Here is a 22,273-nt window from a genome sequence, read left to right as displayed (position 1 = left end):
TGGAGAGGGACTCTTCATTAGGGACTGTAGTGACAGGACGAGGGGTAACGGGTTCAAACTTAAACAGGGGGAGTTTAGATTGGGTCTAAGGAAGAAGTTTTTACTGTGAGGGTGGTGAGGCACTGGAATGGGTTGCCCAGGGAAGTTGTGAATGCTCCATCACTGCCAGTGTTCAAGGCCCGGTTGGACAGAGCCTTGGGTGATGTGGTTTAGTGTGAGGTGTCCCTGCCCACGGCAGTGGGGTTGGACCTTGGTGATCTTAAGGTCCTTTCCAACCCTAACTATTCTATGATTCTATGAAACAGGAACTGTGGGAAATCCTTCCAGCATCTGCCGAGTATTGGCTACACTGGGGCTCAAAAAGCAAGGGATGGGTAGGTTGGACCTTACATGGTTTCCTACCTACAGACAGGGATGTTAGAGCGGGTGCCTCAGCATTGCCAGCCCACCTTGTAAAAGGAAAAGGTTATCTGGAATGGGAGTTCCTGGGGTTAAGTCCACTTCCCACTCAGCAAAGGAACAGGCAGTGTGTACAGTGTGGGGTGGAGCAGCACACCCAGTGGCACCACTAATCCAGAGCCAGTTTTCCTCAGGGAAAACAGTCCAGGACTCCTCATCCCAGATTCCCAGCAAGCAGCTCCTGCACTCATCCTCCCACATGACTGTTTTGGGGGGGAAGTCTCTGTAGCAATAACCCCCAGCAAACAAAATGTATGAGACCATCTTACGTCTTAATTTCACTTCTCTAACAGCTTGGAACTTTTCCCTTCCTTCAGGCTTTATACTTTCAAACGCATGACTCCTAGAGCTGCATATTTTCCTTCCCTTCACCTCTGAGATGCCGAAGTCACTCTAAAAGCATCACAGATCTCTGGACCACCAATGTTAATACCATCACAACTAAGCATGCAGTACAGAACATACGCTGGCTTCATGCTTTTTGCTGGAAGGAAGACAGACAAGACCCAATCCAGCACAATGCTGGGCTGGCAGAGACAGAAAGCAAGGTTGTATAAAACATTTTGGACAGATCTGAAGCAACCAAGGGAGCTAATGCACTTCCAGCACTTCACGGAGTGCAGTCACAGCGCTTCTGATCTAGTTCTGGGTGTACTGAAGTGATAAGCAATTTCATGATATGCTGGTTTCACAAACATAATCCAGCATAAAGGATATTTTTAACATGGATGATTCCAGTAATATGCTTCAACAGTCAACCTCATACACAGTCCTTGTGGCACAACTGAGCAGCACACAAAGGTGTTACATGAACAGGAACTTTGTGAAGTGTGTGTATTACCAAAATCCTGATGCAATCACAGCGTCCAGCTATAGACTGAGACCTGGAGGAAGTGCATGACTGAGAGCCAGGAGTATGTCAAGGGGTTTATTTGAGTCTGAAATAGTACAGATCTTGGTGTAAAGAAAGGAGAACGAAATGAACAAATCAATCTCTGCAAACTTTACCCGGTTACTAGATGAAAGTCCCTGTAAAACTATGTATTTTCTACAAGTTAGATGAATTACTCAAAAGTAAGAAGGAAAGTGATGCTGTTTGAGATCCCATCAAGAGTGTGATCAGAGCTCACAGCTGTAAAACAAAGACACAAGAAGCAAGTTTCACACACACACAAATTTCACACACATAATCCAGGCAGAGAAAAGGCAATACAGGAAAAGCAAGAAATAACAGTAGGCTTTCAGGGAACAAAGTGCTCCAAGCTACCCTCATCCTCATGTGAGTGACAACTCTTGTTCAGAAAACTTGATAGTGACTGCTTCCCAGGGAAAATGAGACAAAACCTCCTCTGAAGGTCACCGGCATCGGTCCCAGTCCATATATAAAATGCCAGTTTAATAATAGTCAATCAAACTATTGCAGATGTGGCTGACAGAAATGCAAACAGCCAATTTTCTAAGTAAATGCCCTTTTTTCCTCCACTAGCTGCACTTGAAGGGGGGGGGAATAAAACCACTGCCCCCCAAACAAACAAACAAAACTCAAACAACCACAAAAACATAACACAAGTTTACTGAAGATGAAGGAACAACATTTCCAGAGAGGAGAGAGGGGTGAGAAACACAAACCCAAGTTATTTTAAAGCCATCTGAGAGCTAACTGAAATTAAGAATTTCATCACTTCCACCAATTTAAGCTCTCGTCAGAACAACAGGAGCAAGGCAGTCACAGCCCACAGCACCACGGACCCCAGGAGCCGTTCTGTCTCTCAAGACTGCCAAGTACTTAGCAAAATACCAACAATGCCAGCACAAGCCCAAGAACCCAAAGGAACACGGGTCCCTCACTGATGACCCCCATGAAGAACATTCAGCAGCAGTGTGACTGCAAGTGACAATTCCTCCCTGCATGATCATGGCAGACCTGTGATCCCAGTCATGGAGAGCAGCCTCTTGTGCCTTCTGGGGCTATCATCAGGCTGTTGGGGCAAAATCATCAATGTTTAATCCCTGGCTACTGCTGTCCAGGCTTACACCACATAGAATCCCAGACTGGTTTAGGTTGGAAGGGACCTTAAAGCGCTCATCCAGTTCCAATCCCCTGTCACAGGCAGGGACACCTTCCACTAGATCAGGTTGCTCCAAGCCCGTCCAGTGTGGGCTTGAGTGCTGCCAGGGATGGGGCAGCCACAGCTTCTCTGGGCACCCTGTGCCAGTGCCTCTACTCAAAATGTCATGTCATGGTAGCAGAGAGGTAGGTTTGTTGGTTTTGCCAATGTTATCAGACAAAGAAAATAGCTGTCGGAACACTGATGGCCATTGGGAACCTCACCGCCATGTCTACTAACCTCATGAAAAAGCTCAGCCACACGTTCACTCTCTTGATGGCACCTGAAAAGCCAGCAAACAGAGATTTCCTATGATTCTCCATAACTTTCCCAGCAGTGGACAACAGGGCGCAGGTCACTACTGTACAGAACAATGCACTACCTTCAGATGCCCCTTGCCCTTCCACGCACAGAGCTCATAGAGCAATGAGACCAGCGCATAATGATGACCCAGTTACTACCTTGACTTTGAATCATGGTGCCACTAAAGAGCAGACCAAGCCCGTGATCTTTAAACTCAGACCTGCAGACTATCAATTAGCCATTAATAAGAGTTTCGCCCAGACCAGGCAGGGGCACATGATGGTGTTTTTCCTGCATTAGTCAGTGAACGGAGGATATGGGTTCTTTCACCGCCAGGACACCAAATTAAACAGGGAGGAACATGACGCAGAATAAAAGCAGAGTGGTAGAAGCAGACAATGCATGATTCTGCATAAAGTCAATCCATTTAGAAATGTTAAACTCACTTTACCAGCAAAATGAGTTAGCTACTGGATTGGCATTTTGCTTCATGGGAGAGTCATGTTCTTAATTTGGTTCTAAGTGCCCTAAAGCTGGATTTGCTGTCTCTAACCACAGCCGGGAGCAAGTAACTGAACCGCTGAGCAGGCAACTCCCAAGTTTTAACAAGAGTGTCCCATAGATGACATCCAGTCAAGGGCAGCCCAAAATAGACTTACTCATATCAGCCCAAAACAAGTCTGAGAACAAAACCATAACCCAAGAGCTGAAAAGTAGTTTCTTGCTAGAAAGTGTTCACAGCTACTTCTTACAAACTCCTTTCTAGTAACCCATCACCATACAAAAAACAACTTGGGGTGGGGGGGAAGTGGTAGAAGCATGGTTATGCTGATAAGCACCACTACTGCAGGAGATCCTGGATCCTCCAAAGCACTCTAGAAAGTAGTGTGATGACCAGTGAGCTTGCCTACAAGACCAAGCAGATTTCTGCAAGATAAAACGGACTTTAGGATAGGTATTTTTTTCAGGCAATGGCTGAAAAATCTCATCTGCTCTAGGGATAGACTTCAAAAAACAACATTTTTCTGGATAGAGACAGCCTAGAAGATTAAGACCACATGTATCTTCCTTCACTAAAGGAAGCCTACTGGTGTTACTCAGGCTCCTGTAGTACAGCTGACCCTGACTGACCCCAGAGATATTCCAGACCATATGGCATCATGGCTCAGCATATAAAGCTGGGGGAAGGAGTAGAAATGGGGGACATTCAGAGTGACGGTGTCTTCCCCCCACACCATTACACATGATGGAGCCCTGCCATCCTGGTGATGGCTGAACTCCTGCCTGATGATGGGAACTGGCAAATTAATTCCTTGTTTTGCTTTGCTTGCATGCATGGCTTTTGCTTCACCCATCAAACTGTCTTTACCTCAGCCCATGACTTTTCACTTTCACCTTCCGTTCTCTCCCTCAACCCACTGGGAAGAGGGAGCCAGAAGTGGTGTGGTGCTTAGTTGCCAGCTGGGGTTAAACCCAAACAGTTCTTCTTGGAACCCAACATGGGGTGCAAAAAGTTCCAAATAACCAGAGATTCAACTGGAATGTGCTAGATCGAGTTTATAGCTGTTATTGCTGTTTAGTTATTAATTGTTAGGCTCCTGTGTATTTACCATGAGGCTTGCTTGCCTCTGTCTATTGGAGTCTAGTGCCCATTAGCGGATGCTTTATAGTTTTGCTGCTTATTGTAGTGCTTATCATCTGACTCTGCTATGCTGGGAATGGTCTGATAACAGCGATGGTGGTGTACCTGGTCATGCTGTGACATCTCAAAGCATGTGGCCATGGCTAAGTCCATGACAGAGAAGCTCCACCCTTAAGGGACTGCAGTCTGTGAGTAAGCCCAAACTGGAGAAGGGGCAAGGGGAGATATTCATTGCAATGTTAAGCCCTATGGTCTGGTTCAAAGGAATGAGGGGTGGACATTGTAATGGAAAAAACCTGTAAATTGTTGTAACACATGATTTGAGTTGCATGTTACAGGAATTACTATAGCAGGAACCAACTGAACTAATGGAGGACAAGACTTCCAAGAGGCAGTGCAGGTGCAGTAGTGACGAATCTGAGCTGGCTTTGGTACCCAGTAACTCCATTCAACACAGCACCTCTCCTGTCCTGATGACCATTATAAGAGATGGAGCCCAAAGTCACAGACTAAATCAACTCAATGGACATCTACGGACAATTTACAGACCTTTCACAGGGGTGGTCCACAGACTATAGAAATTATATCTGTGTATTACATCAAAAGATGGGAAGGGGGGTGATGGGTAATGGGGATGTGTTGGATAGGGACCTGAGCATCATGCAAATCGTATGGAATAAGGGATGGAGAATACACTGGGTTTGGCTGGGTACTTGGACTCCGATTCTCTCCTCCATTCCACCAGGGAGGAGTGAATGAGATATCAGGCTTATTTGCTCATGTTATCACCCACTGTCTGCTTTCATTCTCTTCTTAACGTCCATCTGCCTCCATGTGTCTGGAGGCAGCCATTCTTTGGGAAGAAACCTCAGAAAACCAACTTTCTATAACACACCCATGTGGTGTGTCAGGTGTGGTCACAAAGCAAGCCAGCACGTCTGGGGATGGAGAGGGCAACCCAAGGCAACATTTGTAGTCAGCATCCACTGAGCATAACCTGCCCAGCTTGGTCATCACACGGCCTCTCCATAGCTGTTCTAATTCATCCCCGACTCACGAGAAATTCTTTCAGCCAGGATTCCTGGGTATATATAACTGTAGTTACGTAAGCTGGTGCCTGCAGATTTCACTGCTCATCTTTAACCAGACATCTCCATTCCAGAGAAGCGTACAACAGCGGCCAACTCCAGCTAATTTTCAACAGTCTTTGGATACAAAGCTGCCTTTGTCCCTTTGGTGATAAGGGTCACATTAAGCAAAGGTGATAAAAGGTACTCCTGGGTGACTCTGAACCAGTCACACACATCTTAACCATCAGCTGCAGGCACTTTCTCAAATACAGGCTATAACCACCTATCACTGAACCCAGCTTGTAAACCTTCATATAATCACTACTTGCTTGGAGACACCTGCTAACAAAGAACAGCTTTGTGCCCAGCACCTCATTGCAACACAGCTGTTTAAAGGTAAAAGGAAAATTGTTGACAGCAACATTAAATACCAGTTATCTGCACCCATTATCTTGCCTCTTTTTTTATTGCTAAGTGGAATAACTGGTCTGGGAACAGAGCCAGGAAAGTTGGGCTGAGACCACAGTCCAAGACTTCATAGACATGACTGAGAATTTCAAACTAAGGGTCATATCCAGCAGCAGCGTACTGACGTCTTCATGGAGAATACAAGATATCCTTCCTGAGTTACAAGTTCAGCCTCCCCAGGAAAATACTAAGCTGTTCATAACCCAAGGCATTAATGTACCAGGAATATTTAACACAAATGTTTCTTTTTCATCGTTTAGAATTAAAAAGGAAGAAACACGTTCAAGAAAGACAGCTTCATTTGTAGAAAAGTAATTACATAAAGTTTTAGAGTTCACAGAGATCTCTGCACACTCCCACATTTCTCCACTTCTGAAGGCTCAGAGGACATTCTGGTTACTTGCCGGGAGATATATTTTGAGCACCATGACCTTAAGCTGTTTTTGCAATGCTTTTTAATAAATTAAGTTGTATACCTAATGTTCAGTGAACTGCACTTGGTCTGGGCTCTTCTAGCTTGATCATTGAGTAATTATTTTAAAGCTGGAGACATGATCTCCCTTTATTCAGTGTCTGGAGAGGATTCTGACAGTAAGATACAGTTGGGGCTTCCACAAAGATGTTTTGCAGCATATTCCCTTTCAACAAAAAGTATGTATCGCATTTCTGGAAAAGGGAAGATATGAATGATACAAAGCAAACTTAGGAAAACTCAAGGTTTTTCTTTTGTAGCAATTCCTGACACTTCACTGTTTTATTCACAGGTTCAGAGCGTCCATCCCGGGTTGAACTATAGGATGATAACTGCAGCTACATGCCCACTCCTGCAAATAAGAGAAACTGTGTAGTCAGAGCACGGTGGTTGTAGTTCAGTGCCCACAGTAGTCAAGGAGGGGTGCCTGGGCTTGCCTACATTGTCAGTGAAGCATGGGCCCAAGCCCACACTCAAGCCCAGACTTGCTCACATTCTTTCAATGTTAGCAGGCTCTCAGGCCTTCTTCAGCGCATGGCTAAGGTGGAAAATTCAAGGTCTACTACAAAGCCCAACAGACCCAATTTTTCTTTCTTGCCAGTGGACACTAGGAAGGTCCCCTGGACACACCAGCATTAGCAGGCACAGTGCATGATGCTCCTTTGGCAGACCACAAGGCCTTGGGCCATAGGAAGCTCTGAGCCACTGGGCTTCGCACACCAAAGCCAACTCACAGAACAGGGCTTGAACCGCAACAGCAGCATTGCCAGGGACAAGGAGAGCTCTGCTCAATGTCTCAATGTCTCAACTCTTGGCACTGGGTAGAGACACTGGCACAGGTTACCCAGAGAAGCTGTGGCTGCCCCATCCCTGGCAGCACTCAAGCCCACACTGGACAGGGCTTGGAGCAATCTGGTCTAGTGGAAGATGTCCCTGCTGTGGCAGGGTGTTGGAATTGGACTGGATTTAAAGTCCATTTAAGCCCAAAGCATTCCATGACACTCTGCTGCTTTTTACAGTCACATAACCTATCTACACTGAGCAACGCTAAGCATTGGCCAGATTAATGCATTCATTCAAGGGAGCCTTTTCCAAGTTCAAAACACAAGAGAGTCACGTACCTTAATTACCAAGCTAGCCAAGTCACTTTGGTCTGACATGAAGGATCATACTGAAGACTGATTTACCCCAACAGAGTGTCAAAACCCACTCCCCTGGGCACGGTTAAACCATATACTATTTGCTGAAGGCCAAAGAAGGCATTCTCAAAGCTTGTACAACACAGCAGGCATACACTTCAGAGACATACTGCCTCTCTTAAAACCAGACTATGGCTTTTCAATATATAAACTGATCACTTACTGTTCATAAGAAGGTAGAAAACCACAAATACTATTCTATTCTGAGCTATGGAAAAAAATTAATTTATCACATTCCTGTAGAATCACTTCTTGCTCTTACATGAGAATAATCTTTTCTTTCCAAACACATTTTGTGGATGTCAGTAACACACCATAGACTTAAACTCACTTTGAAATGGAAGCACTTCAAAAGTTGACACTCTGCAAACAACATCTGTCTATTCAAGATGGTTTTGCGATAAATTAGTGATGTCAACTGACACAACCACAGGGGAGCTTCAACTGGAAACATAACCTAGGCCTTTGGTGACCTCTGTAGGTCCCTTCCTGTGAAATATTCCATTAACTTCTAAATAAATATTGTATTATAAACCTCTTCTTAACACCACCCTTCAAGTCCCTATCAAAGATGGACTGAAGACTTTGCACTGGTCTCCGATTGATTCCCAGCCCCACCCCTCACGCAGCCTACAGTTACAATCCAGACTTCGTTCCTACACCTGTCCATCCCTGTTCGATACGTTCTCTCCACTCACCCTATCATCTCACCCTTGTTCCTCCTGCTCATACCAGTGGAGCTATGCACACCGGACTCAACCTACTGCACTTTAGCATGGCCTTAACAATCCACCCATTTAATTGCTTCGAGACTGGAAGTCACCAGTGGCAAACTGCACGTGGGATTCAGGCAACAGGCCCACAGAAATGAACGTCCCATGAACTGTAGGAAAGGTACCAGGACTGGAGCCTGTTGTATGGCCAGGAAAGACGTGAACCGTGTTGTGGCACTCCAAGGGCATGGCTCCACATTTCCAAGCTTTCCCTATGCACCAGTAAGGATGCTCACAGCACTGAAACTCCATCATCAGCATTATGAAGGCATCTGGCAGTGCTTCCTGAGAACACCACATTCACACTTCGCCTGGGACAATGCTCCTCAAACTCAGTCACTATTCACAAGCCCAAGCCTAATAGATCATGAGATGTTAAACAATGGATGTGGAATAACTCCCAGGGTTATTGTTATGCCATTACGGCTTTGGAACAGAGCTCCACAGGGGACAGAAGAGAACAAAGTATCCCTCTATTTTTTCACTGTGATTATTGTTTCTGCCTAGAAAGATACACAGGCTGCTCTGTTGACTAGGGTGACTGGTCTTCAGCAGTGCTGTTTGCCTGCTGAATGCACCAACTGTCAGAAGTGGAAGTGATATCAGGCTGTTCACATCCAGCAAGAATTTGGGTAAAACCTACTTCATAATCATCAAATTTACCAACTGAGTAATGTTGCAAAATGTGCATGTACAAATCCCATGTAGGAAACACTTCCATTCAATTCTACTGCAAGGAAGCAGGTGTAACATACTCAAATGCTACTTTTCCGTGACCTACCGAACTACTATTTCCCAACCTCATTCTAAACACAGAATCTTCTCACAGTTAGCAACCTTGATAACAGATCTTTATGCTTACGTATGAGGGTTGACAATACGTCTGAAGTGTTATATAGTCACAGAACAATAAAAGCAGTTCACTTTTGCAACCCTCTGTTCAAGGTTAAGAGTTGAAATTAGAGGCTCTGATTAGTAAAGCTGCAAGAGGAGATTAAAATTAAGCAAAAACTTAACTTGAGGTGAAAATTACCATTAAGTGCACAGAGCAGTGAAAAGGACAGGCAAGTCCTGTTTCTGCAATTACTGTGCAGAATAGACACAAAAATTCTAATAAAGATGATTACTTGACATGCAAGACTCCAGTCTCTGACTTAAGATTACACATCTGAATACTCATCAAAATCAAAAAGCTTCCAGGTTCAGGTTTTGCTCAGAAAACAGGAGCAGAAGAAGACAGAATAAACTACAGGAGTGAATTTTGAGTGAAGAAAGGCAAATGCTCGTGGCACATGCAAAGCCACCAGGATTTCTTACATAATACCAGCTCACTGTGATAACTTGAGAAGGCAAATAAAATTAAATCTCCACTGGGGAACAAGCACATCCAGTTTTAGCCTGGTTGATTAATCCCACAGATCAGCTGCAGGCACCTTGCACAGGTTAAAAAAAGAGGTACCATCCCACCACAGCCCCCAGAGTTCTAAGCACAGTTTTCCACCCACAATTATCTGTTCCCATCACCAGGCAGATCATGGAAATATCCACGTCCCATATTTAGCAGTAAGAACACTCCAACAGATCAAATCCCACAATTTCCAAACTACCCTCAAAAAAGAAAAGATCTCTAGCACAGGAATCCATAGCTAACAATGAAATAGCAGCTGATTAAACCCAAAGAGCAGTCCTCAGGACTTGTCTAAAAAGGAGCAGCACAGATAAACCTGCTCCAATTTGTAAAGAAATTATATTTATTTCACAGTCTCTGGCTGGATCTATGCTTTTCTCCTCTGAAACCCAGGCAAAATATTTCCTACAGACCATAACTTGCAGGAATAACTTGTTTCGGAGGTAACAAAAATATAACAATTGATATAACTGTATAAGATTGATATAACTCATCAAGCCAACATTTTATAACTCAGAAAATTTTTAAATATGTTCATTTATAACATTAGCACTGAATTAAGCCATTTTTATAATTAACATTATTAAGAAAATAAAGAGATTTTAATAAACATCAGTCATAAGAATTCCTTCAAACAATTCCCACCACCAGCAAGTTTGATTTTTCAAGACTCACTGTGTAATGTGAAATGTATGGATCACTGTTCATGAAAGGACAATTAAGGCTTATTTCAAGTCAGATTAACACAGAGTTTGTAGCGATCATAATAGTCAGTAGCACAATAGAAATATGACCCTGTTCCCTAATAAATGTACCTAGATAATAAAGCAAGAATTTGAAACACTGTGACTTGGAAGATTACCCCCTTCCCTTAAAGGATTTCCTTAGGAGTAATAAATACATAGATTATCCAGTCTCTCCCTCCACATACATTTATATATATAAATAATACATGCACACTTAAAAAAATAAATCCCCCTTCAGCGTGTTTTACTGTTGCAGCAGCAGCAGCCCTGCTAACAACACACATGGCCCTGGAAATCAGATGCATAAAATCCATTTCAGCCTCAATTAAAAAGGATTCTGATGTTGGTTATGTCAAACCATATTCTGACTTTTCTAGTAGGAAAACCTGTTAAAAATAGGACCACTTGCCATTCCCTCCGACGTGCTCCGCAGGGTTCAGAGTATGGATTACAACTGACTTGTACGCTACGAGTCCTGCTCTTTTTCTCTGCATGGCTGGAAATTCAGATAGAAATCCACAATTCCAAACCAAACACAACAGAACATCAAGAGCAAGAACTGAGATGCAGGTTTCTCCAATTTTCTGCTGTTTCTAACCATAAAAACTCCCCTAAATTCTTTCTGCTGATAGCCCCAGGGGCAACTTTTATATCACAGGAGGTATTTTCACCAAAATTAATATCACTCACTAATTTTCACGGCTTGTATGTTTGACAGACTATCTTTGAGCTCCATCCCCATGCAAGCCTTAACCCGAAAGATTATGGCCACTCCTTGAAGCCACTATCTGATATCAAGCCATCAAAATCTAGAGAGATGATGGGAGAGATTTACCTGAGAGCAAACACTTCAGCAGGCCACGGTACCAAGTGCTTTTAAGCTTCTGCAGCTTTTCTCTTCTGCCACACGCTGTTTTATCACCCAGTGATTGGATAGGTGCTGATAGGTTTTCAACAGTGTCCAACAGCAAAAAACGTTCCTGCCACAAACTACACACAATGCTGAGCAAACTCAGGGGAAAGAAGATGCTACAGCAACTCAAAGTTCAAGGGCGGGGGGCAGAAGCGTTGCTTCGAACGGGTGTAGGAGTTAGCTGCAACCTTGGTAGTTAATTGCTGTATTTTCATTTCATTTTTAAACACAGTGAAGAACAAGAGCTCTGCCTCCCCTTTCCAGCTCTGTTTATTCAGAGGGAGCACAAAGAGAAGCTTTCCTTCTACCAGAAGCAGCACAATGACACAGAGACATGCTCCTTTATCAATATTAACTGTAAACTGCTATTAGTGGGATTTCTAAGAGCACTCCCTTTTGAGCCTCCTAAATGGATTTGAAGCCAGAAGCAGCTAATTGACTTCATACGAGAAAACCTGACAGTAGCTATCAGAACCCTTTGAATTTGCTCCAAGCAAGAGTTCACATTCTAAGTTTAATGCACACAGAAAATAAGTGAAAGGCAGGTCGCTGGAGCGTGACAACGATTTTAGCTCACTCTGGCAACAACGAAGCAGGAGCATCACTATCTGTATCCACAGGAATAAAGTGTTTCCAGGCATCCACCTTCCCGAAGCACCTATTGCATCCAGTTTATCTCTGCTCCATCAAGGCAACACCTTGCCTTCCAAGTGCTTCTCTCCAGCAGGACAGTACCTCTAATTAAGAAGTGCTACCTGGAAAAAACTGTTACAGGCAGAAAAATAAAGAGAGGTTTTCTCTTTACCCTCTCACACTGCAATTTTCATTCACAACCTTGCCCAAACACCTTCCAGCTTGTTACTTATTGCAGGTATCAAGGTGGCAGTGCAGTTAAAAATCCTTCTGATGGGAATACAACCCACTTCTCCACCGCTGCTGGGAGAACTTGTGTGCAGGAGCAAGGCGCCCTCTCTGATAAGCAGGTAGATCAGGAAACAAAAGGAGTTACGGATGTTTTCCCTTCTCACAGGGATATTCTTCTTCCAAATGCACTTTCTGTCTTATCAGCACAAGCCATCGGTAACCGAACCATCTGCCCTACACCTGCAGCAGGACTCTGAAAACGTATTTTGAGAGCCTCCATTTACAAACCTCCTGTGAGGAATACCACAACACACCACCAGCAGATGACAGTGTTTTCTGACTAAGTTTCAAGATTTAAAATCCTAACATGGAAGTTTAAAGGACAAACCCTTCACACTTACAAGCCATACCCTGCTCAGAGCAGACTGGCAGGGCACAGCGTGTTAACTTGCTACAGATGCCCAGGGCACACAGAGACAACTTCACTCCTCCTCTACCAACTGCAAAAAAGAAAAAAGCCAATCCACAGCTCCTTCTCATCCCACTCCCGACTCTGGACAGCAGCATCACATCATGCGAGTTCCTCCCAGGCTACTGGTCATTCCTCTGCAGTTGCCAGCCCCTTGTTATCTTGGAAATGCTGCTTCAAGTAACCTCTTCCTTCAGGTCCAGCCACTTGAACAAACCAGCACACACATATGCCAGCAGGTGACCAAGCAAACACAGATGCAAACCATCCCATTTAACCATTCTGCGTACGACTGGACACTGTCAGGACAAAATTAGGTCTTGTGAAACAGTTACTGGGTTTGGGAGCCTCAAGTGTTGGGGTGGTTTTGGCTGGGGGGGGGAGCGGAGGGCTCTGTACCTTGATCTGAAAGCACAGTTTCCTTTTGATTATCCACCAAGTCAAACCTAGGTACACTCCTGAGAACATCATGTCAGCAATTGCTGAGCATCAAATTCTACTTCCGCATAATATGCAGCTCTGCACCTTTTGTTCAACCCAGCTAGCCAAGTTTCTTCCTTTTTATTTTTCCTTTATTAATGGAAAATATGTACATTTTAGGACTAACCAGAACAATAAAGCCACTAAGTAGCCAGCAGCCTAACCCAAAGTCACGTTCAGCCACACAGCAAACTGAACCTCCCTGAAGCAGAAGAAAACTAGTGCCTCTAGTACAGTTCCTCGATGGAGCTGTTACTACTCAGATTTGCCCTAGGGCCCAACCTTACTGCCACTTACACCCAAGTTTACTTACAGGAGCAGCAATGCGGAAGGATTAAGCACCTCAGAACAATGCCCGGCACCTTCTCCTGCACCGCGGGAGACCTCGGCACGCTGAAGCCCAGAGCCTGAACTCAAGTACTACAAGGATGCGCTCCCAACAAATTCTCATTTCCATGTTTGCTCACCAGCACAGCAGCTTCAGGCTGCAGCGCTCGGCAGAAAGCTCACCACAGGGAAAGCAAGCAGTAATGAGCTTGCCTTGGCTAAGGAAATAAATACGTATTGTCCCCATATGGACATAAATCAGGTGGAATACTAAAAACTTGACGGGAAATAGGAATTCCTGACCCCGCTGCTGCTCAGAACTTACTGAGATAAAGTGGAACCCTACAAGAAGTTTCTGAACGCGGTGCAGCGTCTTTCAAGCTGGCACCAAGAGCGGACTGAGACAGACCCTGCGGACAAAAAACCGATCAGGGCTAGACCAGCCTGGCTGCGAAAGCTGCCCGTGTCCCCCCACCGTCCCCAGGGCTGCAGGCGGCCGGGCAGGTACCCCGGGAGACCCCGCTCCCCCCTGCTCACCTCCGGGGCTCGGTCCTGCGGCGTTCCTCCAGCGTGGCGGCGGGCGGGGGCTGCAGGGCAGCCACGGGATGGGAGCCTGGGGAACGTCAGCGAGGCATCGCCGCGCTCAGGGCTGGACCTGCCGATAGGCGCACCGGCGCCTGCCCGCCGGTCTCGCTAACCCGCCCGGGGGGAGGCGGTGGCGGCGGCTGAAGGGCCCCGCGGCCGAACTAGCGGCGGGGCGGAGCGGCTGTGCTGCCGGCGCCTGCCCGGCACGCATTTAAAGCCGCCAGCAACCTCGGCCGTCCCCTCGCCCGCTCCCATCCCGGCCCGTCCCGTCCCCTCCCGACCGCCGCTCGGCGTCACGGGGCCCCGGGGGCGGGGAGCCCGGCGGAGGGAGGAGTCTGCGGGGCCCCGCCGGGGCAGGTGCTCGGCGGGGGCAGCGGGACCCGAATGGTGCCGGGCGCTCCTCAGCCGAGCGCTGTTCCCCCCACCCGCGCCAACGACTCTACCCAGAGCCACCCTCCAGGCAGGAGAGGCCCAGCGCCTCCTTCCCCGAGAGCGGCTGCAGCCCCGCACGGACCGCAGGGCGCTCCAGCGCTGGACACAAACCACTCTGGCAGCGCGCTGGAAGCACACGCTACAGAGCGAAAATCCAGGAAAAACACACAGAAGACAGCATTTGTCCGGTTTGTTGTAACTTTGCAAGGAAATCGAAGAGTTGTTCAAGGTGTCCCTGCCCGTGGTAGGGGCTTAGAACTGGATGAGCTTTAGGGTCCTTCCAACCTAAACCAGCCTGTGATTCCGTAAGCAACACCTTACATCATGCTCCTTCTCAGCTCCAGCACGACAAGGCTCACCTATCTTTGCTGCCTCGTGCGGTCTTGCTTCCCCCTACCTCTTACACGCAAACTTACATTTACACTACTTGCCCTTCAAACAGTTCTTCCCAGACTGGTGTTGGAGGAGAGGACCAGCACCTGTACCCCAGCTCCTGTTCAGTTTTCTGTCCAGGCCCAGGGATTCTGCAAATAACACACGGCAGAAAGGACATAGACCCACAGAGGAACAAAGGGGACTATTGTAGTTTTGAGGAGAAACTCCAGTCCTTCAGCAAGGTTAGGGTTACCACACAGTGACTGCTTATTCAGCTACTCCTCAGCTACCAGGCTCCACTTTTGTCACCTGCCCAAAGCCACTATTAGGGATGGCTTTAAGCTGACAAGGGAAATTTAGATTAGACATTAAGAAGAAGTTTTTTATTGTGAGTGTGCTGAGGCGCTGGCACAGGTTGCCCAGAGAAGCTGTGGCTGCCCCGTCCCTGGCAGTGTTCAAGGCCAGGCTGGACGGAGCTTGGAGCAACCTGGTCTACTGGAAGGTGTCTCTGCCCATGGCAGGGGGTTGGAACTGGGTGAGATTTAAGGTCCTTTCCAACCTAAGCCAGTCTGTGATTCTGTGATTCTATGAATAATACACAATCCACTGTACAGACAAAGAAGCAGCAGCATGAGAAACCACAGCTATCTCCCTGCTGAACTCCTCCTGTCCCTTCTGCTGCTGGCACGTTTGCTCTTTCCTCAGCCCCTAAACATTGGTCATTGTTCTTAAGGCATTGTCATCTCACCCACTTTTTAATGGCTCCCTAAAAGACCTCAGCCGTGTGGTCTGCACATGAATTGATCAGGACTTGGGCTCCTCTACTCCCTTTAATAGATCTAATTTCTTAAGTACATGTCCTTAAGCAGCAAGTGGGTTTCCAATGGGTGCCTGACCACACAGCCATGATTTTCATCCCTTAGAGCTACGTTTCATTTGGACAAATGACAGCCCCCTGTGTTAACAAAAAGAAGCACTACGACCATTGAGCAGTGGTTTATGCTCAAGCCCTAACCCAAATAACTACACTGCTTTCCCTCCTCCCAGCGTTCAGAGTCCAGGACTACACTCTTCATGTTTTAACTCCCTAATGATATTCCCTTTAATTTGTATGATCAGCTTCACTTATAAATGAACTGGGAAGCTCCTGAGGGAAAGATGGATCAGCTACTTCAGAAGATTGCTGGTGCTTCTCAACACTTGACAACTAATGGGGGTTTCTGGATTCCCTAAAGTGTTTATATCCCTCAGCGAATGCATGTCTTAGATGGTCCTCAACAGCTGGCACTTAGTTTGCTATTTGAGTAACAAATGTAAATAACTTCCATAACAATTCAATTTCCAGTTCATCATAACTTTAAATACTGTCGTCTTAAACCTATGCATTTCATTTTCTGGCTAAAAAATGTTTTGACATTAGGATGCATGATTTTAAGTCAGTCTTCAAATATACCATCATGACATTTCATGATCTAAAACACTACCCAAATCATTTCCAGGAGTCCTTACATCAAGAGCCAAGGCAGTTCTCATGGCCAAGTTTGAAAATACCTACACTCTGCACACAGAGAGACACCCAAGTGAAAGGACCTAATAATCCTGCCTGTCACTGTGATTGACAGAACACAAACCCATCAACTAGAGACGACTTGTCCAACACACTGTGCATATGTTAATTTTGGCATCACTTATGCACTTTGGCCTGCATATTCCCTCTTAAAAATCACCCACTTGCCTCCAACAGCTCTTCTGTTTGATTTAGCAGAGGAAAGCTTGTCCCTCAGGACTAAAGCCCCCCCATCACAACCCAGGCAATAAAAACCTGCTTCAGCAATGGCACTGGGTGAGAATCCACCTTCAACCAAATGTCTGCTACTACCCAGAAATTACACTTCTGCCTTCTCACCCCACGCACAATTTCCCATGAGCTCACACAAGGTCACATTGTCAATGCTGCTGCACCTGATACAGAGAAAGTTAAGCTGGTGAAGATCAGAGGATACATCAACACACATGCTCAGTAGAACTGGAAGGGTTAAGCTTTCCCTGTGGCCCCATTATTCCATAAGTTTCTCTCACAGCATTTCTGGTAGGTTACTCAGAAGTCACTTGTGCTGACCACAGCGTTGTCACTCAGGGACCATGCTGAACTAGATGGAAGCTGGCAGCTCCTGCATTCCCGAGGTTTTGCGCAGACTACCAAGCAATACAATATTTGCATTGGATGAATTCAGGAGTAATTCATTTTAAGTCAGGAAGTTTCAGAGGATAAAAGTATTTCAATAGAAAAGCTAGGTGCAGAGAGCACACAGTTGTGTTTGCACAAGAGGCTTTTTGTATCTTTTGTTGACAAATGGTCAGTATTAAGTCATCATTTACACAAGCAGGCTCAACCCTGAACATACTTGTGCGTGCAATTAATCCTCTTGACATCAACAAAATCAATCATGCATGTTTTCAGGACTCCATCCTTGATGGTGGCTATTCCTAAGGACCTTGAGGGTCCCTTCACAGGGGTTTTGTTATACAGAGATGCAAGTGTGCAGCTCATTCCAGCTGTTTAACTTGACAGAACAAATTCCTGCCTTGCATTCCATAGTATGACAACTGAATTAGTCCAATGGCACTGATTTCTAAGGGCAACCTGAAAAACAATTCTGTAGCTCTCATATGTGTATCCCCTACCTGTGTTCAAGTCACCAAGCATGAGGACTTGCCTAATGGAAGTAAACCTCTTGGTTTCTACAGCTTGATTAGCAGGTCCTGTGTTTTCTAATAGCCCTGCCTCAGCTGTGAAAACTGCATTCTGTGGGGAGCTGACTTTTCAGACTCCATAGGAGTCCTAAATCGGCCCCCGCTGTCTGCCCACTCACTCTGAAACCACATGCAGAGCCCAGAGGAGCACATTGCCACATTCCCGCTGGCTTCCCCTACGCTGGCTGGCACTTTCATCTCTCGAAGGAGGCAGGAACAGGAGGTACATTCAGCTGAGATTAGACAGAACCCAGTGATGGGGACTTAGGGCTATTTTTTTATGATGTGCATATCATTAATAATAAATATATCACATCTGCTTGAGAGTAATGAGCAATCCTTGATCACTTTGATAGCCATACAGGCCACAACAGTCTCTGTTCACATTAAAAGGAAAAGAGAGCTGTGGATATATTATAGCCTGAGTCAATTGTTTGGGATACTTCCAGTACTCCTGATAACTTCTGGTAGTAAAGGATACTAACCTCAACAGCTTTTTAGTAGATGTCTAGTTAAAGTTGGAAGGTTAAACACTTGAAGATCAGAATAGATTAAAATGAGTGTTATGTCCTACTTATCTGGGAAGCAACACCAGTTTGTGCTTTGCACAGATCTGTGAACAACATCTGCCCATTTCTTACCTTCTTCTCCAGGACTGTTTTTTTCTATTCCCCTGGAAAAACATCCCTTACCTTCCCAGAAAGAGCAAGTCCTCCATGCTCGAACTGCTGTGCCTCCCGCACCCGGTACCAAGGCTCCGAGGATACCTGGTGGTGCTGAGGCTAACGACAGCGACAGCAGCAGCAGCCACAGAAGAGGCTGCAGTGCTGCTCGGGAGCCCTCTGCTGGAAACCTGTCCCCCCCCCACCAGGCACCCCAAAACCAGCAACCTGCTTAACCCAGCTCCAGCACTCCGCGGAGCGGGGCGAGTGGGTGATGGCCCCTTGGCAGCAAGCAAGCTGGGCTTCCTGCAGGATAAGCAGCAGAGAAAGCCGATTTTCAGCGCCTGAAGCTGTGTCCTGCTTGGTGCTGGAGGGCGGGAAGCCAAAGCAGGCAGCGGTCAAAGAGCCAAAAACACAGGGCTTTGTTAAAAGAAAGAGAGAGTGTTTGTTTATCCACCCACAAAACCACCAGAGCATAGGATGCTGCAACACACGCTTCCGCCACCTACAACTGTTGGGATACTGAAACAACAAATACTAACCCCCTCTAGAACAAGAAGGGAGCTGAGGAAGAGCAGAGCAGCCCAGCCGACTGAAGCATGTCTGTGCTTTCAAACACGTGCCCTCTTCTCCACTTCAGAGAGAGTCCATGCAGAAAGCAGGTCAGAAAGGACACAGGTTTCTGCACATCTCAGGGCAACAGAGAAATCACAGGGCTCAAGTCACCCCCTTTAGCACAAGGATAATGATAGCTACGTGTTACAGAACTGAAAGCACTTCCATGCTCTAAGATAGATATGGGTGGGCTGCTAATGAGAAGAACAGTATTTAATACAGGAGGATTTATTCTTTTCCCAGTTTCTCCCAAGGCTGTGATGAGTTTCTTCCTCTTCCTCATTCCTCAGCTATTGGTATCCTTGGCCAGAAAAATACAAAGAAAGCTCAGAGGCATGGGCCAGCATGTTCTCCAGTTTTTTCTATAGCACTTGTACTGCGGTCCAGATGGATTCTTCTGAACACCGAATCCTTACAAAGCATTAACCATTAACAATTTGACTTTGTCAAATTCCTTCTCACTGTGCACCAGCTCAGGAAAGCTTCTAATATTTTATCACTGACTAGAAGGACATGAAGAAATCTCACCCACTCTCAGCATAAGGCCAAGTCCACCAATGTAACCCGTGTAGACTAAACTTGCAACTTACTGTCAGAAATCAGCAAGAAATCAGAAATCAGCCCCCTCAGTGAGCCTTCTTATCCTCTGGTTGAAGATACCTTCCAACAAGCAAATGGTGACAGGCATCAGGGTAAGGCAGCTCTGTAACAACTTTCCTTCTGATGCAATGGTTTACAAGCCAGCCCTAGGCTTAGCTAAGGGATTAAATTCTAACAGCTTTCCAGCTGGTAACACCCAAGATCAGATATTGCTGTCTCCTTCAACAGGTGCCCTATATCTGACAGCCTCCAGCGAAATGAAGTGTTCTGTGGTCTAAATATTTATAGGAAGTGCCTTTGATAAACACATTTGCATCTCAACAACCATAAGGTCAAGAAAAGGGTGGCTCTCTCTTATTCTAAAGGCAGCATCAGTAACAGATAAGGTATCAATACATTACCAACTTCTCTGCCTATTCCAATCATAGATACACTGAGTGTCCTTCGTAGGTGATGTCTTGTGATAGAGATTTGAGAAAAAATAAAAGCTATAAAACTTTCACAGCAGGAAACTACATGGTAAAGTCCACAGAGATCTGTATTGTTTAGCTTCAGGCAATTAATCATTAATTCACTTCCTGTACTCTTTAGGTTATTGTTCTTGGAACATTGTTTTCCCCTTACTTAGCTAATTTAAACGACAGATATTCATCTAAATGGTTCTTCTCCTTCTGTTCATCACAGCTCTTTGCCTTTAACCATTTTCCTACTGCAATCATACAGACTCTTTATTCCCATTGAACAACAGTGTTTCCATTGATTAGCTTTTGAAGTGTTGTCATTCTCGATTCTGGGTCACCAGAAAAGTTTGCTTTTCTATCCAAATAATTAAACAGCAACATTATCGTTCACTGCTTTGGATTGTCACATCTCCCGTTTTTTTGTGTAAAAGTATCCTAAACAAAACATTTCAAAACAAACATTGGCAGGTCATACTTCACCAGAAATTTGTGCTGTATGGACAAAGGTTTGAGGACATGATGATTAAATTACATTTTTGTAATTCTAACAGAAACAGATTTTTTAATAGCAAATGACAATTCTCCAGGAGTACATGTAACTCCAGAAGGTCTTTGGCAGCTTAGGACAGGCTAAAGAGTGAAGTGTCTATGAAAGTGAAAACGGATCGATGTGTTGTCCCAGCCAAAACAAGGCCAAAAAGGACAAAAAAGAAAAACCACACCAACATATAAAATATTTCTTTCTTTTTCACTCAGAGATTTTGAGCAATCACAGATGAGGAGTAGCCCCAGCCCTCAGAGGCTCCTCAGAAGCACTAACCTGCAAAAAGGTCTTAGGGGACCAGGCCACCTCGCACAGGAGAGATGAAGTGTGCAATTGGCCTCAGCTTCTACAGGCTTCCAGTAAGCAAAACAAATTCAAGGCACATCAACTTAAGACTAATAGAAATTAAGGCGCTGTATGAAGTAAAAATGTGCAGAAACAATATCTTCTGCCTTAAAAACTAATAAACTCAGGCTTCACCTCAACATTTATGTAGCAGCAGGAGATGACTGTCTTGAGACAACATCCTGTTCTGTGTGCTTTGCAGGACTCTGGGCATGACGAAGTATTGACACATCGGAAGGGACAGCATGTTCTGGTGGAGCATTTTAAGATAATAGCAGTACTGTCAAAGGGCAAGCTTTCATTTGATGCTTCCACAACACCAGAATAAAATATTTCCTTTGGAGAACCTTACATATAGTTTCATTAATACAAACATAAGAGGATTATGTCCATCTCTCAGAGCCCTGAACTTTTCACTTGTGTTTTCCCTCCATACTAACGATCAGATCTCAAAGCTCCCATCCTTCCTCCCCAAAAGGGAGGACATCCTGAAGGTACTTAACAGGTCTTCCTCTGAGACTGGAGCATTTTCTTACAAAGCTGTTAGTGAAGCAGCAAAGAGTTACTCTCCAGGCTATGGCTTTCTCTTCATCTTTAGCCTTGCTTTTGGTGGCCAAATGCAGGCCAGGGCACTAACATACCTTATTTCTCTACATGTTCAAACTCTGGTGGTATTTCTAAGCCTACTGGGCAACTATTCCAGGTGCCACCTCTGCCCTACAAGTAGAGTGAGTTCAACCCTTTTTCCCCCCAAAATGTATTAGCACTTAACAAATATTACAGTGAGATCACTCAGGACAACGTCTTTTGGTCGGTTCTTTCTACTTTTCTGCCTGTCTTGTTTTGTGGGGTTAAATTCCAGCTTCCTTCTCACATCAAGGCTTCTTACTGAGCTGTTGGGGAGATTCCAAGGGATATTAATTGTTGTTTGAAATCACTTCAAAGAACTTTCCTCTCCCATCCCCCTTGTATTAATAGCCAGAATGAGGAAATTGGTTTGGATCTCATACATCCATCTGCTCCCCAAGTCTTTGTGCATTTCAAAAACCCATCTTCAACCAAGCCTGTTTCTATTAAAAGGCTCCTCCTCGGCACAATGCTCACACCCATTCCTTCCCACTTCCACACGTATCTATCGCCCTGCGTTCCAACTGGCAGCCAGAGGTGCCAGAAATAACCACAAGAAAGGCTGCCATGAA

The 22,273-nt window shown here is 45.3% G+C and overlaps 1 protein-coding gene across 2 annotated transcripts in view; it reads right to left on the bottom strand.

Moving 5' to 3' along the window:
- Window positions 1–22,273, bottom strand: part of SLC4A4 (solute carrier family 4 member 4) — a 192,452-nt gene that overhangs the window by 149,155 nt on the left and 21,024 nt on the right. The window contains exon 1 of one of the 2 annotated variants that reach the window (XM_061360454.1): window positions 14,239–14,570. The exons of the other annotated variant lie outside the window; for it this stretch is intronic. The gene's annotated coding sequence lies outside the window, so the exon portion shown is untranslated. Of the gene's footprint in view, window positions 1–14,238; window positions 14,571–22,273 lie in introns of those variants that run through there. 2 annotated transcript variants of the gene reach the window in all.

Source organism: Neopsephotus bourkii, unplaced genomic scaffold (assembly GCF_033783945.1).
Source record: "Neopsephotus bourkii isolate Nb327-2 ecotype Australia unplaced genomic scaffold, CSIRO-AGI_Nbou_v1 NB_107, whole genome shotgun sequence".
In the NCBI taxonomy this organism is placed as follows: Eukaryota; Metazoa; Chordata; class Aves; order Psittaciformes; family Psittacidae; genus Neopsephotus; species Neopsephotus bourkii.
Note: the sequence above shows the minus strand (reverse complement) of the source record. Positions and strands in the feature narration are given on the sequence as shown.